Source organism: Lepus europaeus, chromosome 15, assembly GCF_033115175.1.
Source record: "Lepus europaeus isolate LE1 chromosome 15, mLepTim1.pri, whole genome shotgun sequence".
NCBI classification, from domain to species: Eukaryota; Metazoa; Chordata; class Mammalia; order Lagomorpha; family Leporidae; genus Lepus; species Lepus europaeus.
Window position 1 is genome coordinate 64934805 of NC_084841.1, and position 18324 is coordinate 64953128.

The window sequence follows — 18324 nt, forward strand, 5'->3', positions numbered from 1 at the left end:
TCCTCAGCTTTGCGCTGTGGGACCTGGGTGCTGTCCCCAGCTGAGTATGCCCTGAAGAGGGAGAATGAGTTGGTTCTGAGGTCAAAAGGGGGCGTCCTTCCCACCTCGGCTTCCTCTGCCACAGTCACTGCAGGGTTTTATTAAAGGACTCAATAGTAGCTCCTGACGGTGCATCATCCCTATGACCAAATGCAATAGCAGACTGCTCTCCTCTACCCTACCTCTGCCACCAGCTTGCACCAGGGGACTTCCAAAAGTGCATGGGAAAACAGAATTAAAAGCTAAGTTTATTTTGATGTAAAAAAATTAAAATCCATGGTATAGCATTTTTCATCATACACCTTTCTCACGAATATTTAGCCCTCCCTCTCATAGGCATAGATTCCAAACTTTCTGCCCCAAAATAAACTCATCTATTAATTCCATTTTCCACAGACTTTTTGGAATGGCCTTCTGTTAGCACGGGTCATCAGAATTCCACCATGCAGGAAAGACTGGATGGATCCGGGCTGGGCTGCACCTGTTACAGCCTCAGCTCCCAGCTCAGGCTCTGCAACATACTACAGACGTCATAAACAACAGCTGAATAATGGAGGCCTGGTTAATGAATGAGAGATAGGCTGAATGGGTTCTAGTAATTCCATTACCAGAGGGACCTGGCTTTCCTCACTCGGCGTTAGCCTTCCTTTTGACCCAAGCTCTTAGATTTTTCTGCAGGCTTGGCAAGGTGCAGCCTACTTTTCCTGCCACACAGTCCTCTTCCCTTTCCTTTTACCGCCTTGGTCTCTGCTTCACACTTCTGCATCCTCAGAGAGGGGGTTTCCTTGTGTTCCCCACACTCAGAAAAGAAGCAAAAAAAAGCACTTTTCAGGGCCCAGTGTTTGACCTTGCAGTTAAGGTGCCATTTGATACACCCACATCCTGTGTTGGAGTGCCTGCTTCAAGTCCTGGTTATTCCACTCATGATGCAGCTTCTTACTAATGTGAACCGTGGGAGTACTTCAGCCCCTGCCACCCACGTGGGAGACTTGCATGGAGTTCCAGCAGATGGAAGATTCTCTCTCTCTCTCTCTCTCTCTCTCTCTGCCTTTCAAATAAAATAGGGGAAAAGTACTTTCAGATTGACTTCATGCCTACTCACTTTTTAGTGAGAAAAACATTGCTAGGTTTCTTAGAAATAAATATAGCATTACTTATTGATCCAGCTTTTCCTGGCATGTAAGCTATTGCCTATAAATTAGTTGGCCTACTTTTAGAAGTTGTGTTAATTCTTTCGGGCTGATGGAGTTCCCTTTAGTGCACAAACAGCAATAGCAGTTAAATTTACAACATTGTAGATGAGAACTATTAATTTAGATCAATGCATTCTAGGGACCACTTCCTTCTCTCCACCGTTTTATATAGCTTTCCTCTGGGTTATGAATAGGACATCTTATCCTAGCAAAGAAAGGTTATATCTCTAGGACATCTAAATTCTTGATGAATAATACTAAAACTCCTTTAACCTTAAATGAATATGCTGATGTGCACATTCTTTTTGCTTTTTCCCCCAGAGCTCCTGGTTCACACAAGGTTGGCTTAATTTTACCACATATCAAGTACTCAAAGAGAATGCACTTGAAGACAGTAATAATGAACTTGAGGTTACTAAAAATATGATTTTCCTTGAAATTGTTTTCTGCAGAACCTTTTCTCTCAGTTGCCATTAGGAGCATTTTTTTTTCTGGCTTCATAGTGACCTGCTATAATACTGAATAATAAATTCAATTTTTCTGGCAGAAGTCATCTCCACATTTGAACTTAAAACCAGGAAATAAATACACTTCTCTCCATAGATCCTCTGATAGTTAATTTTATGTGTCAATTTGACTAGACAAAAGAACCCAATTGTTTGATCAACAACTAGTCTAGATCCTGCTGTGAGAATATTTCTAAGATGTGACTAATGTTTGTTTTTTTGGTTTTTTTTTTTTTTTTTTTTTTTTGGACAGGCAGAGTAGACAGTGAAAGAGAGAAACAGAGAGAAAGGTCTTCCTTTTGCCGTTGGTTCACCCTCCAATGGCCACCACAGCTGGCTCACTGTGGCCGGCGCACCACGCTGATCCGAAGGCAGGAGCCAGGTGTTTCTCCTGGTCTCCCATAGGGTGCAGGACCAAAGGACCTGGGCGATCCTCCACTGCACTCCCGGGCCATAGCAGAGAGCTGGCCTGGAAGAGGGGCAACCGGGACAGAATCCGGAGCCCCGACCGGGACTAGAACCCGGTGTGCCGGCGCAGCAGGCGGAGAATTAGCCTGTTGAGCCACGGTGCCGGCCTGTGACTCATGTTTTAAAACATAGATTTTGATGGGACATGTACTCTATCGAATACTATACAGCAGTCAAAAACAATGAAATCTGGTCATTTGCAACAAAATGGAGGAATCTGGAAAACATTATGCTGAGTGAATCAAGCCAGTCCCAAAGGGACAAATATACGTTTTCCCTGATCGGCGACAACTAACTGAGCACCAAAGGGGAAACCTGTTGAAGTGAAATGGACACTATGAGAAACAGTGACTTGATCAGCCCTTGTCCTGACTGTTGATGTACAATTTAATGCTTTATCCCTTTTAGTATTTTTTTTGTTCTAGTACTATTGGTTGAACTATGTAATTAACACACAATTATTCTTAGGTGTTTAAATTTAATTGAAAAGTGGTCTCTATTAAATATATGAGTGGGAATAAGAGAGGGAGGAGATGTACAATTTGGGACATGCTCAATCGGACTTGCCCCAAATGGTGGAGTTAGAAATGTGCCAAGGGATTCCAATACAATCCCATCAAGGTGGCATGTACAGATGCCATCTCACTAGTCCAAGTGATCAATTTCAGTTCACAATTGATCACACTGATAGGTCTAAGAGTCAAAGGGATCACACAAACAAGACTAGTGTCTGCTAATACTATTTGATAGAATTAAGAAGGAGAGAATGATCCAACATGGGAAGTGGGATACACAGCAGACTCATAGAATGGCAGATGTCCTAAACAACACTCCGGCCTCAGAATCGGCCCTTAAGGCATTCAGATCCAGCTGAAAAGCCCATGAGAGCATTTCAGGCATGGAAAGCCAAGACACTCTGGCAAAAAAAAAAAAAAAAAACCTAAATGAAAGATCTCTGCGAGTGAGATCCCAGTGGAAAGAACAGGGCCATCAAAGAAGGAGGTACCGGCCGGCGTCGTGGCTCAACAGGCTAATCCTCCTTTTGCGGCGCTGGCACACTGGGTTCTAGTCCCGGTCGGGGCACCGATCCTGTCCCGGTTGCCCCTCTTCCAGGCCAGCTCTCTGCTGTGGCTAGGGAGTGCAGTGGAGGATGGCCCAAGTCCTTGGGTCCTGCACCCCATGGGAGACCAGGAGAAGCACCTGGCTCCTGCCATCGGAACAGCGCGGTGCGCCGGCCGCAGCGTGCTACCGCGGCGGCCATTGGAGGGTGAACCAACGGCAAAAGGAAGACCTTTCTCTCTGTCTCTCTCTCTCACTGTCCACTCTGCCTGTCAAAAAAAAAAAAAAAAAAAAAAGAAGGAGGTACCTTTCTCTGAAGGGAGGAGAGACGAGAACTTCCACTTTGACTATGACCCTGTCGGAATAAGATCGAAGTCGGCGAACTCAAAAGGCTTCCATAGCCTTGACAACTCATGGCTAGAGCCTAGGGAGATTACTGACGCCATAAACAAGAGTGTCAAATTGTTAAGTCAACAACAGGAGTCACTGTGTACTTACTCCTCATGTGGGATCTGTCTTTAATGTGTTGTCCAATGTGAAGTAATGCTATAACTAGTACTGAAACAGTATTTTATACTTTGTGTTTCTGTGTGGGTGCAAACTGATGAAATCGTTACTTAATATATACTAAATCAATCTTCTGTATATAAAGATAATTGAAAATGAATCATGATGTGCATGGAATGGGAGAGGGAGCGGGAGATGGGAGGGGTGCAAGTGGGAGGGAAGTTATAGGGGGGGGTAAGCCATTGTAATCCATAAACTGTACTTTGGAAATTTATATTTACTAAATAAAAGTTAAAAAAATACAAAAAAACACATAGATTTTGAGTAAAGATGACCCTCCTTAAAGCAAGTGGGCCTCAACCAATCAGTTGAAGATCTTGAGAGGAAAGTTTAGGTTCCCCAGGAAAGAAGGACTTTAAAAAAAAATTATTTATTTGAAAGAGTTACAGAGGGAGAGTAGGAGAGGTAGAGAGAAAGAGAGAAGTCTTCTATTTGCTGGTTCACTTCGCAATTGGCTGCAATGGCTGGAGCTATACCGATCCAAAGCCTGGAGCCAGACCCTTGGGTCTTCCCACATGGGTGCAGGGGCCAAGGACTTGGGACATCTTCTACTGCTTTCCCAGGCCACAGCAGAGAACCATATTGGAAGTGAAGTAACTGGGACTTGAACCAGTGCCTACATGGGATGCTGGCACTGCAGGCAGCGGCCTAACCAGCTACGCCACAGTGCCGGTCCTGAAAGAAGGACTTTGGCCTGTAGATGTTCTTTGTACTCAAGGCAGGAACATCAGCTCTTCCTGGGGCCACAGTGTGCCTGTCCTACAGTTGCCAACCTCTAAAAACTTGGGAGCCATTCCCTTAAAATAAATCTCTTGATTGATAAATTACATTTATATATTTATATGCATATATATAAATAAATATAAATGTATGGAGAGAGAAGAGGGAGGGGAAGAGAAAGAGATGTATCTGAAGAATCCTGGCTATTATGTTCCTGTTTCAAAGGAAATAAATCAGAGGGGGGTGCACATTGTGAAACAGCAGGTTGACCCACCACCTGTGATGTGGCATCTTGTATGGGAAAACTGAGTTGAGCTCACACTACTCCGGTACTGCCTGGGAAGACAGTGGAAGATGGTCCAAGTACTTGGACCCCTGTCACCCGTGTGGAGAGATCTGGATGGGGTTCCTGGCTCCTCAAATCCACATTTGAGCTGGATCTTGAGAGATGAGCAGGGACTGGTTCACTAGTGAGGAAGAAGACCTTGACAGGTAGAGCATTTGGTCCAAAGGCGCAGCAGCCATTAGCAAGATTCATTTGTTCACTTGACAAATACTATTTGGTGAGTATAGGTCTTATGCCAGAGACTGTTTTTGCCTTTAACTTTGACCTGCGTTTTCTATAAATTTATTTATTTTTTCAAAGATTTATTTATATTATCTGAAAGGTAGAATTACAGAGAGGCAGAGGGAGAGAGAGAGAGAGAAAGAGAGACAAAGGTCTTCCATCCTCTGGTTCACTCCCCAAATGGCCGCAATGGCTGGAGTTAAGCCGATCCAAAGCCAGGAGCCAAGAGCTTCTTCCAGGTCTCCCACACAGGTGCAGAGACCCAAGGACCTGGGCCACCTTCCACTGCTTTCCCAGGCCTTAGCAGAGAGCTGGATTGGAAGTGGAGCAGCCAGGTCTTGAACCAGCACCCATATGGGATGCCGGCGCTGCATGCGGCAGCTTTACCCCCTAAACCACAGCGCTGGGCCTGACCTGTTTTCCCATCCTCCTTCCTCAGACTGGGGAAGGCTCATCATATATTTCCTGTCAGAAGGCTGTCTGTGTTCCTGTCAGAACATTTTATCCCTGAGGATACAACGGTGGGCAAAAACAAACAAAAACAAGATGCTTAGGATTAGCTTTGCCATAGCTACTAAAATCCCAAAATAACAGTGGCTTACGCATGACAGAACCTGGTTTTTCTTTCATCTAAATGTCCACATCAATGATCTAACATGGGATGACAGCAGAAAGCCGAGTTTCTTTTATCTTTCTGCTCTGTCAACCTCAGACGCAACTATCGCTTGGTGATCCAAGATGGCTGCTCTAGCGCCCATGTCCTGTTCTAGCCCATAGGTAGGAGGGGAGGCAAGATGAGCATTCACTTGCTCTTTCAAGATACTTCCTGGAAATCACATACATTATTTTACCAATATCTCATTTTTCCAGAACGTCATTATACAACTACAAGTAGTTTTCATTCCTGGTAGCTATATGCCCAGCTAAAAACTGAAGAAGCAAAGACAATTGAGAAGCAATGGACTGCAATGCAGAAAAGAAGAGACCAGGACAAATATTATTCTGGAGGCTACACCCTTATGCTGAAAATAGAGTTGATGAGCAAAAGCTAATTGTTGTTTTAACGTCTTTTTAAGTCTGTACTACATAATTATATTGCCTTAACGATAGCTATTTAGAACTAGTTGTTAAAGGAAAAAAAAAGGGGAGGATACTTGAATGTTTTCCAAAAAATCAGGCAATACGTTTATTTCATTTTTTCTGTGTGAGTTAACTGACCAATGGTTATGACAATTGGTTTTTTAAAGATGAATTCATGGGGCCAGCACTGTGGCGTAATGGGTAAAGCTGCCACCTGCAGTGCTGGCATCCCATATAGGTGCAGGTTCGAGTCCTGGCTGCTCCACTTCCTGTGCAGCTCCCTGCTATGGCCTGGGAAAGCAGTGGAAGATGGTCCAAGATCTTGGGCCCCTGCACCCATGTGGGAGACCTGGAGGAAGCTCCTGGCTCCTGGCTTTGGATTGGCGCAGCTCCATCCAGGTCCTCCCATGTGAGTGATGGGGCACAAGAACCTTGGCAAACACCTGTTGCCGTTGATTTCTCTACAATGTTGCAGTGGATTCGTTTCTGAGAGGAGCAGCGTGGTGGGGGCAAGAGGCGCGGAGTCACCACACAGACTCCGGGAGTCGGGTGAAAGCAGGCTTGAGGCGAGTAGCCCGCAGACTCGTTTATTTCAGGTGGTACAACAGCTTATATAGCCAAGACCAGCCAATCCTGTCAAGGGGTGGTCTATGCCCCAACCAATCACAGTTTGGCAGGCGGTTTCCAAAGCCATCCAATCACAGCCTGTTGCCAGGCGGTTTCCAAAGCCATTCCTGAGTAACTGATGCTCACTTGCCAGTGGCCACCTTGGCATGGCCTTCTCATTCCACCACAAACACTCACTGTCAGAGAAGGTAAAGAAGCTAAATCAGAAACAGAGTAGCTGAGACTGCTCGGCTTAACCTCCTGCACCACAACACTGACCCCTCAAACCTCTTCTTCAAAGAACCTGCTGTAGGGTGTGCAACAGCAAGGAAAATGCTACTTAGGAAACCTGCATCCCGTATCATGGTACCTGAGTTCAAGTCCTTCACCTCTATGGATTCCTGCTTCCTGCCTTTGCAAACTTTGGGAGGCAGCAGATAATGGCTCAAGGACTTGAGTTCCTGATGCCCACATGGGAGACCTGGCTTGAGTTCTGGGCTATTGGCTGTTGTAGGCATTTGGACAGTAAACCAGTGAATAGAAGATGGCTTCTGTGTTGTCTGTGTGTCTGTCTGTCCCTTTCTCTGCCTTTCAGAATAAATTTTTAAATTTTTAAAAGAACCTGCTTGGGGCTGGCGCTGTAGCATAGAGGGTAGCCGCTGCCTGCAGTGCAGGCATCGCATATGGGCACCGGTTCAAGTCCCGGCTGCTCCACTTCTGATCCAGCTCTCTGCTATGTCCTGGGAAAGCAGTAGAATATGATCCAAGTCCTGGGGACCCTGCACCCTCGTGGGAGACCTGGAAGAAGCTCTTGGCTCCTGGCTTCGGATCGGCACAGCTCCGGCCGTTGCGGCCAATTGGAGAGTGAATCAGCGGATACAAGACCTCTCCCTCTCTCTCTCTGCCTCTCCTTCTCTCTCTGTATAACTCCGACTTTCAAATAAATAAATAAATCTTAAAAAAAAAAAGAAAGAAAGAACCCGCTATGAGAAGCATCATTGACTGACATATATCCGTGTCTTCCATGAGGTTCACATGGAGGCCACTCACCCTCCAGCTGCTCCTACTGACAAATGAGCAGCTATGGGTATTAGACGAGTAAACTGGGGGATTTCCACATTTACCCTCCTAAGGTTGTACAGCTCCTGTTCTCAGTGTCCACGTGCTAATGCCACATGCATAAACCCGAGCAACCTCCCAGAGGAGAAAAGATTATGTGGAAAGAGTGACTCAGTCAACAGTTGACATCACCTATCCAACCTGGGGGCACATCTTGAGCCATCTCCCTCCACATTGCCAGGTGAGTTGTATCTGTGTTGAACAATTGCCGGTGAGACCTGCAGAAGAACTGCCCGAGTCCAACCCATGTTACTGACCCTCGGAATCTGGAGCATATCAAATTGTTGCTGTAAGAAGCTACTTGATTTTGGAGTGATATGCTAAGTAGAAAGCTGATTTATGCCTTCAGTAGAAGGAACAGGATGGCTGAATATTTCAAAACACACGTATGGCAAAATTAGCAAGGTCAGAGTTCATCTCTCAGTATTACTACATAACAATAGATTTTAAAACAGAAGTCATTATTTTAGCATTAAAAGTATCAGTATAATTCTTTTTTTAAGAAAACTTTTATTTAAAAAATATTACTTTCGAAAGTACGACTTTTGGATTATAGCAGTTTTTCCTACCATAACCACCCTCCAACCCACAAACCATCCCATCTCCTACTCCCCCTCCCATCCCATTCTTTATTAAGATTCATTGTTAATTCTCTTTATATACAGAAAATCAACTTAGTATATACTAAGTAAAGATTTCAACAGTTTGCACCCTCACAGACACACAAAGTGTAAAGTTCTGTTTGAGTAGTAGTTTTACTACTATTCACATCGTGCAACACATTAAGGACAGAGGTCCTACATGGGGAGTAAGTGCATAGTGACTCCTGCTGTTGATTTAACAAGTGACACTCTTATTTATGATGTCAGTGATCACCCGAGGCTCTTGTCATGAGCTGCCAAGGCTATGGAAGCATTTTGAGTTCACAAACTCTGAAAAGTGGCCAGTGCCGCAGCTCAATAGGCTAATCCTCCGTCTCTGGCACTGGCACACTGGGTTCTAGTCCAGGTCGGGGTGCCAGATTCTGTCCCCATTGCCCCTCTTCCAGTCCAGCTCTCTGCTGTGGCCCAGGAGTGCAGTGGAGGATGGCCCAAGTCCTTGGGCCCTGCACCCACATGGGAGACCAGGAGAAGCACCTGACTCCTGGCTTCGGATCAGCGCGGTGTGCTGGCCACAGTGCGCCAGCTGCAGCAGCCATTGGAGGGTGAACCAACGGAAAAGGAAGACCTTTCTCTCTGTCTCTCTATCACTGTCCACTCTGCCTGTCAAAAAAAAACAAAAACAAAAACAAAACTCTGAAAAGTGTCAGTATGATTCTAAACTCTCCACATGCTAAAATATTCTCATAACATAAAAAGGAGAAAAACAGAAAAATATGGAACAAGAAGTAGATAAATTCAAAACTGACACACCTATATTAGTGATTAAAGTAAGTCAAGAAGACAAAAAATAAGCATAAAGAGGATTTGAAATACGCAGTTAAAATGCTAGAGTTGATCAGCAAATAAAAACCCTTAAACCTTGAGATGGGCAGAATTTCAGATGGTCTTCAAGATGGCACTGAGGTACATGCCATGTATAACCCTCTCCCCATGCGTGTGCGCAGGACCATGGACATGATGGGACAATCACTTCCTTGATTATGTTATATCCGAATCCATGTTGCCAAGTTAGAAAGAAGGAGAGACAGAGAGCTATCCTGCCATGCTGGAGAGGACCAGGGTGAGCTATTGCCGCTGAGAGCAAACCCTGCCCAACATCCAGCAGGGCAATGAGGAGGCCAGTTCTCTAACCACAAGGAGCCTAACATTCCCAGCACCTGGATGAGCTTGGAAGAGGACCCTGAGCTGCAGACAAGAGCATTTCTAGTGGACCCTTCGATTTCAATCTGTGGGGCCCTGAGCAGAGACTGCATGTCTGGACTTCTCCCTTACAGAAACTGAGGTAATACATGGACTTTGTTTTATGCCTCTAAGAAACCACATTCAACAATTAGAGGAGCACACTCTTCTCAGCTACACATAGGATGGCTATAAAGAAAAAGTAGCCTTAGGGACTGGCGTTGCGGCTCAATAGAGTAAGCTACCACTTGGGACACCTGCATCTCATATTGGAGTGCCTCTGCCTCTGCCTCTGTTCCTGGTCCAGCTTCCTGCCAATGCACCCGGGAAGCAGATGATGACCCAAGTACTTGAGTCCCTGCCACCCACTGGGAGATCCAGATGGAGTTCCTAGCTCCTGGCTTCAGCCTGGTTCAGTCCCAGCAGTTGTGAGTATTTGGGGAGTGAATTAGTAGATGGAAGATTCTCTCTCTTTCTCTCTCTCTCTCTCTCTTTCTCTCTCTTGCTCTGTATGTCACTCTACTTTTCAAATAAATAATGACCAGCCCTGTGGCTCAGTTGGTTAAAGCCCTGGCCTGAAGCGCCGGCATCCCTTATGGGTGCTGGTTCTAGTCCCGGCTGCCCTTCTTCCCATCCAGCTCTCTGCTATGGCCTGGCTCAAATAAATAATGAATCAATATTTTTTAAAAAGTAACCACAACAAGGCGTAGCTGTGGCATAGCATGCTAAACCTCCACCTGTGGCACCAGCATCCCATATGGGTGCCGGCTTATGTCCCAGCTGCTCCTCTTCCAATCCAGCTCTCTACTATGGCCTGAGAAAGCAGTAGAAGATGGCCCAAGTGCTTGGACCCCTGCACCTCTGTGGGAGACCCGGAAGAAGCTCCTGACTCCTGGCTTTGGATCAGCCCAGCTCAGCTGTTGCAGCCATTTGGGGAGTGAACCAGCAGATGGAAGAACTTTCTCTCTCTCTCTCTCTCTCTCTCTCTCTCTCTCTCTCTCTCCCAACTCTATCTCTCAAATAAGTAAATAAAATCTGTTTTAAAAAGTAGCCACAAATGAGACATTAGGGTGAATTTCAGAAAATTTCATGCAAGTGATGTCCTACGGACTATGTTCTCTAAATGCAGTACCTCTAACTCTAAAACTTGTACATGAGTTTCAGGATAACCAGAAGTTTTCAGTGCCCAAATGCAGCCAAAAAGTATTGAATGCTATGCAAGCGCCAACGCCTGCAATCAAGAGAAAGAGGCTTCCATGGCTGGAAATGCTGCAGGCAGGGACACAGGACCTTGGACTTGGCGCTGACAATTCACCACAGCCAGGCTCGGGCTGTGCTTCCACAGCTCTGCTCTGAGGGCAGCTGGGTGCCCCCATCGGCATGACCTGCCTGATGCCAAGGGCATATTAGTCTCCCTGCAATCTCAGGGCTGCGGAGGCTCCAAGCCTGGCACTTTTTGGAGAGAAGCAGGTTCAAGGGAAGAGAGAATGAAGACTGGGGAGTGACCATAAAGGGAATGTGCGCCACCCCCCACCCCCAACAACCGTCTAAATGGGAACAGATTGAGACTCTATTGATTAGCAAGTTTGAAGTTCGGGTAGCTTTCCCGCTACTCAACATAGGTGGCTGGTGAGGTGCTGTTTTCCCACAGCTGAGAGAAGTATGAATGAGAAGATTTTAACACTGCATACCCAATTTTCTTTAAAACAGAAAAGAGCAATTTTAAAGATCAGTTTATAATATAGCATCTCAAGATAGGTATGTGTTTGTTAGACCACGACTCAGAAACTCAAGGACTGGGCAGGTGGCCTGCGTGAGGGAAGCCTTCTGGGTCTAGAGGAACAGGACATGGGGAAGACTCTGGAAAATGGCAGAACGCAGCCGCCGACCTGAAGCATCTCAAACTCTGCACGTTGGTTCTGCCCAGTGGGCCACCATTTTGCATCATCCATGGAATACGTGTGTACAGCTGTTCCCTCTCTGACAGCTTAATCAAATTGTGTTGTAATTACATATTTTTATAACTAGTCCCCCTGCAGCGAGATTCCCCAAATATTGGAGCAATGTCTTGTTCATCTTCAGTTCCCCAGGATAGATTCCCCTGGCACACAGGAAGCAGGCAATAAATGTTTATGGCAGGAATGGTGAATGAATGAATAAGTGAACCAGGGCCCATAGCAGCAAATCATGCAGATCAACACATTACTGAATGATAGCAAGAGTAATCAAATCAGGACAGGAGCGTGCGACACCTCCGAGGGACAGGCACACAGCTGACAGCTTTCTGCCTAATGACCGTCTCTAACCTGAGATTCTAGAAGCTCGATGTTGTAAAAAGGCACTAATTTCTTTCATTTTTAATTAGGTGACCAGTGATTAGATTATTATTGCTAGAGACAGGCTGATTAAGAAGTCACTGACGAGTCATTTGTCCTCCTCCGAAGGCTGTCACACGGGTGCATTTGCATAATGACAGCTTCCCAGCTGGGAGCTCTACTCTCTGCTTCTGTCACTTCTGGCGATAAATGCTGCTCCCTCACTGTTTGGGACTTCAGTAAATTTATCCAAGCAGGCAATCTTTCAGAGGAAACTTTTACTGAAAAAAATCTTAGAAATGGAAATGATCTCTAAGGGAATTTGCTAAGGCTCTCTCTGGCTGACCTGAGTGCTCTCTCTCTCTGTGTGTGTGTGTGGGTGTGTGTGTGTGTGTATGTGTGTGTGTGTGTGTGTGTCCCTCTTCCCAGAAAATTCCTTAAGGTTGTGTTTGGGGAGACTGGGGGATGGAATGATTCATCATTTAGACTTCAAATGCTTTGGGGAAATTGGTTACAAGTGCATCATTAAAAAATGATGTATTTATTTGCAAGGCAGAATTAGAGAGAGACAGAGACAGAGAGACAGAAGCCTTCTACCTGCTGGTTCACTCCTCAACAAACAGCCAGACCAGATCAAAGTCAGCAGCTCTATCTAAGTCTCCCATGTGGGTGGTAGGGGTCCAAGTACTTGGGCCATCTTCTGCTGCTTTCCCAGGTGCATTAGCAGGGAACTGGGTCAAAAATGGAGCCGCTGGGACTCCAACAGGCACTCACGTTGGATTCCAGCATTGTTGGCTACAGCCTAGCCCACTATGCCACAATGCCAGCCCAAAGTGCATCACCATAAGAGGATAGGGCAGTACAAGAGAGTGCTGTGTGTGTGTGAGTGTGTGTTCCTGGAATAGGTGCTGGGGAAAGGGGTATTTCTCTGAAGTATCGCCTTTTCATTTGGTAAATGTTTAAAACTGGGGCAATCCCAAGCCTCGAGGCTGCCATATTATTGGTTATTTTTTTTTTAATTTTCAGAAACCTTTCAAGGCTCATTGTGTTTCTCCATTTTTACATAAACAGTTGATTATGTTCAGAAATGAAATATTCAGTGAGAGAGAGGGGAGAGAAGGGGAAGAGGGAGGGGGGAGAGAGAGATACAGGGAGAAGGAAAGGAAGAGGGAAATCCAGAGTGAGAGGGAAAGAGAATTCTGCCTCTGATTATTTCAGATTAGTGAAGCCTTGGTTATTTTCTACATGGAAAGCTACTAATCAAGTCCCCAAGTTGAATCAGAAAAAAAAGGATAAATTGAAAAACTGAACTTCAAATGCAGCCTTCAAAACAGCCAAAAAATAGAGGGAAAACTAGCTCATTTGGATTAAGTGTTTTAAATTAAAGAAAAGTCTAATTATGCAAAATAAGGAAAACTGGTTGACAGTGCTGCGAGCCAGGCATCCTTCTGGACTGTGTAATGATATTCTGCCCATGTGTCTGAACTAGGTGGAACATTTTTCACGCATTTCATTTACATTATTAATCTGTTTGATACATTTATTTTTTTCTGTGGTTGCACTCAGTGCAGTATTCAAATTGTGGAAGTACATCAAGATAAAAAAAAAAGGGCTTTATTCCAATAACACAAGGAGTTCAACATCAGAAAATATACAAATGCAGTCACCATGTTAACAAATCAAACAGGGAAAAGCAGATCAGCGTGAATCATTTGTGCTGTCATAAACCTGTAATTTGGCCAGGTCTTGGGAAAGACAGCTCATCTCTTTCCACAGATTTGACCTGACTGGTGCTGGCAGGTCAGCTTCCAAGATGGCTCATACTCAGCCAGAAAGTTGGTTCTAGCATCGTCTAGAAGCTCAGATGTGAGTTCCTCTGCACAGGGCTGCTTGACCTTCTTTCAGAACAGCAGCTGGAGCCACAAGCAAGTGTTCCAAGGGACCTGCGTAGAAGCAACCTGGCAGGATTCCTTCCGGGAAGCCCCAGAATGTCATGCCCACTGCATTCTATTAGTCAAGCCCACGTGCAAGGGGAATGGACTGCTGAGTATGCTTGGGGGTGCCTGCATATAGGGGAGTGATGTGAGAACACTTAGCGCTTGCACCTGAAGATCTTGGGGCCTGGGGGAGGATACAGAACCTCCTTTTTCTGAGGGCAGAAGTCACTGATTCCATGGGAAGCTGAACGTGGATGCAGCCTCCATAGTCAATGTAGGAGGTGACCAGACAATGGATGGGGAGCACCACAGTGAGTGTTTTAGCCAGTCTCCCCGCTGCACCCCAGCTCTGTTGGTCTGTTCTCATCCACTATGCTGGATGACTCCCCAGCCCCTTCAATAGTTCTCACCTTCAGGTCTCTCTCTTTACTTTTCCTAAAATTCCTATTATTTGGATATTGGATTTCCTGGACTTGTTTTCTGATTTTCATACCTTTTCATGCCTCTTTCCCATCTCCTTTTATTTGTTCGGCTTCCTGGGGGATAGCCTCAATGTTATCTTCCAACATTCCACTGAGTTTTCCCGCCAACCCTGCCTTTCATCTCCAAAACTTCTTTTTGGCATCTTATTCTTGCTTCATAGTTGCAATAGTTTGTTACCCAGAGCATATCAAAGGTACTTTGTTTCTCTTTTTTTTTTTTTTTCTAAGTTTTCTTCTGCTTGGCTGATTTTCTGTTCTTTTTTTTTTTTTTTTAAGATTTATGTATTCATTTGAAAGGTAGAGTTACAGAGAAGCAGAGGCAGAGAGACAGAGAGAGGTCTTCTATCCGCTGGTTCACTCCACAGATGGCCGCAACAGCTGGAGCTGTGCCAATCCAAAGCCAAAAGCCAGGAGCTTCTTCCGGGTCTCCCAAGAAGGTGCAGAGGCCCAAGAACTTGAGCCATCTTCTACTGCTTTCCCAGGCCATAGCAGAGAGCTGGATCAGAAGTGGAGCGGCCGGGACTGAAAGCGGCGCCCATATGGGATGCGAGCACTGCAAGTGGCGGCTTTACCCACTATGGCACAGCACCGGCCCCCTATATTCATTTTTGCCTTGATTTTCTGTAGCAGCTTTCATCGTGTGTCTGGTGAGCTTGGCTGCAACCCTCAGCCAGAGTGGAGAAATCAGAAGCTAAGGAGGGGCTATAGGAATGGGAAAGAGGACGAGGAACTCTGAACTGCTCTGTAAGATTTCTGGATGAGACATTTTTCAGTGTTGGTATCTTTAGGTATTTCCCCCTGGCCTGGTCATATTTCTATGAATCTTTGCACTGGAGAGTGAGAGTCTGGCTCAGTGCATTCTGAAAGCCAAGTGAAGGGTGAAGGTGGAGCCTCTTTGCTCAGTAGTCACCTAACTCCAAGGTTACTCTTTGGTCTTTTTTTTTTTTAAAGATTTTATTTATTTATTTATTTGAAAGGCAGAGTCACAGAGAAGCAGAGGCAGAGAAAGAAGTTTTCACTCCCCAAATGGCCGCAATGGCCAGAGATGGGCCAGGAGCCAGGAGCTTCTTCTGGGTCTCCCACGTGGGTGTAGGGGCCCAAGGACTTGGACCATCTTCTACTGCTTTCCCAGGCCACAGCAGAGAGCTGGATTAGAAGAGGAGCAGTCAAGACTAGAACCGGCGCCCATATGGGATGCTGGCACCGCAGGTGGCGGCTTTTCCCCACTAAGCCACAGCATTGGCCCTTCACTGGCCTTGTTTTTGGCATAGAATCCCTGTATTCCCAGCTGTGAATGGAATTTCCTTCTCCCCCTGTGTTTGTCTTTTTTGATTTATAACCAAGTTTATAAAGCCCTCCTAAAAGTGCTGCACTGCTGTATATTCCATGGTAGTTTAGCTTCTGCAAATTTGAAAAAGTTTAGTGTTGCAGAAAAGTTTCTTGGATTTACAATCAACTCACACAGCTTACAGGCATGTTGGAAAGAAGGCACTTCAAAAACACTAACACAGTGGAGGCTGTTTGGCCTGGCAGCTAAACCCCAGCCAGGACACCTGTGTCCCGTGTCAGAGTACCTGGGCTCAGCACTCAGCTCTGGCTCCTGACTCCAGGTTCCCACTAACACAGACCCTGGGAGGTAGAGCATATGGCCTGAGGGACTGACTTCCTGTCACTCACAGAGCAGACCTGGGTTGGGTTCCTGGATCCCAGCTTTGGCTCCAACCAGGCTAAACCAGGGCTGTTTCCGGCATCTGAGAAACAAATTCACAGATGGGAGCTCTCCCTCTGTCTGTGTGTCATCTCTCTGCCTCTCAGCCTCTCAGATAAATAAATTAAGGTCAAAAAATTCCTCCCCGGGGAAAAAAAGTTAACACTCTCCTTAGTAGGAAAATTCAGACATTTATAGCAATTTCTAATTTGTACTTTACTTATCTTAAACTTTATCAATCCTGTCAAAATTTGAGAAAGAAATAAAATTCCCATCATAAATGTAATGATGTTAATTAAAATTGTGATGTAACCATTGAACACTTCAATTTAATAAATCAGTATGTTATTAACAGCAGGCTGAACCCCATGTGATCATTCCTTCAGTCTTCAGATGACTTGTTTTAAAGAATTTCCTCTTTATTTTGGTAATTAAAGCCAATCAAGTTTTTTTATTATTATTATCAAAATGCATTCCTCTTTATGCTTTATTGCTTAATTAGAGGATCTAAATCTTCACTGCTGATAAAAATATTCTGCCACTTGGAAGCCAGCACAGCAGCAGTTTTGATTTTTTTTTTAATTCCGTTCTGTTTGAAAGTTGCCTTTATATAGCACGAAGCTATAGTGACATCTGGTGGTCAATATGCTTATCACATACAACTGTGCCCTTGCAATTCTCCTGTTTTAAGACGAGAATTAAGCATGAAAACATTCCAGGGTGTACTTTTTTTTTTTCCTGCTTTTCAAAAAAGATTTCCTTCCTCCCTCCCTTCCTTCCTCCCTCCCTCCATCCCCCCTTCCTTTCTTCCTCCCTCCCTCCCTTCCTTCTCACCTTCCTTCCTTCCTTCCTCCCTTCCTTCCTTCCTTTTTCCTTTGATAGAGAGAGGGAGAGGCAGAGAGAAATCATCCATTGTCTCTCTCCCCAAACGGCCATAATGGCCAGGGCTAGTCCAGGCTTAAGCCAGGAACCCAGGACTCCATTTCAATCTCCCATGTGGACAGCAGATGTTTGAGTACTTGGGCCATCTTCTGCTGCCTTCTCAGATGTATTAGCAGGGAGCTGGATCAAAAGCAGAGCAGCCAGGACATGAGCCAGTGCTCCAGTATGAGATGCCAGCATTGCAGGTGGCCCACAATACTGGCCCCAATGTATGTACTTGCATGTTTTATGAACTTCAAAAGTTGTCTCTAAGTAAAACATGTAGAAGATGAAAAAGTAATGAGAGATGTACTATTCAATGAAAATCAGAATATTCAGACTACAAAAGCACAAAAAAATGGGAATTATATTTATCTGTTTGCTTGGTAGAAGAGATGAAACTGCTTTTTATGTTATAAAAGTATATTAAAAATAAACAGAGACAATTATATGACAAAGGTCACTTCTGTATTAGAATCCTGGCTCCCCAGATGTCATTATGTCTTCCTCAGGTTCCTATATTTCATATCTAGGTTGACCTTCCCCACACAGAAAAGAGGAAAATTCTTTAGCATAAAAAGATTCTTAATTGAGAGATGATGGAATATCTCCTTTTTAGAAAGTCTATTTATTTGGCGTTACCTGGTTTGGGAGTACTGGAAGTGCCGACAGGAGTGTACGAGGGGAAATGAGCTAAATACCTTGGAGCCCTATGAGCCACCCCTCCGAAGCAGGAGCTAGAAGACACGCCAAGCTTTCCCCTCCACAAAGTAGGAGAGGTGATGATAATCCCTGGGGACCACTGTCTTGTTGTTCTGTGACAGTGGCAAGTAACAGCAGGGATATAGCTGTGCACACACATGCACACACACAGCAAAAAGATGGTAAAAGGAAAAGCAAACCACACTGAAGATAACATGAGAGTACTTCAACAAGTTCATGGAAAATTTATTTGGAAGCAAGAAAGCTTTGAAATCCATGCATACAAGGGGTCCTCAAAAAGTTCATGGAAAATACATAGCATGAAACAACTACACCAACCACACCGGGATTAAAAAAAAAAGTTTCCACCCAAATAAACTCAACTTTTTGTTCCCTTTGTCCATGAACATTCTATGCCCTCATGATTAGTTAGGAAATATTGCTGGTTCAACTCAGCTGGCCTGGGGTACAGCGTTCCTAACAGAGTTATGAT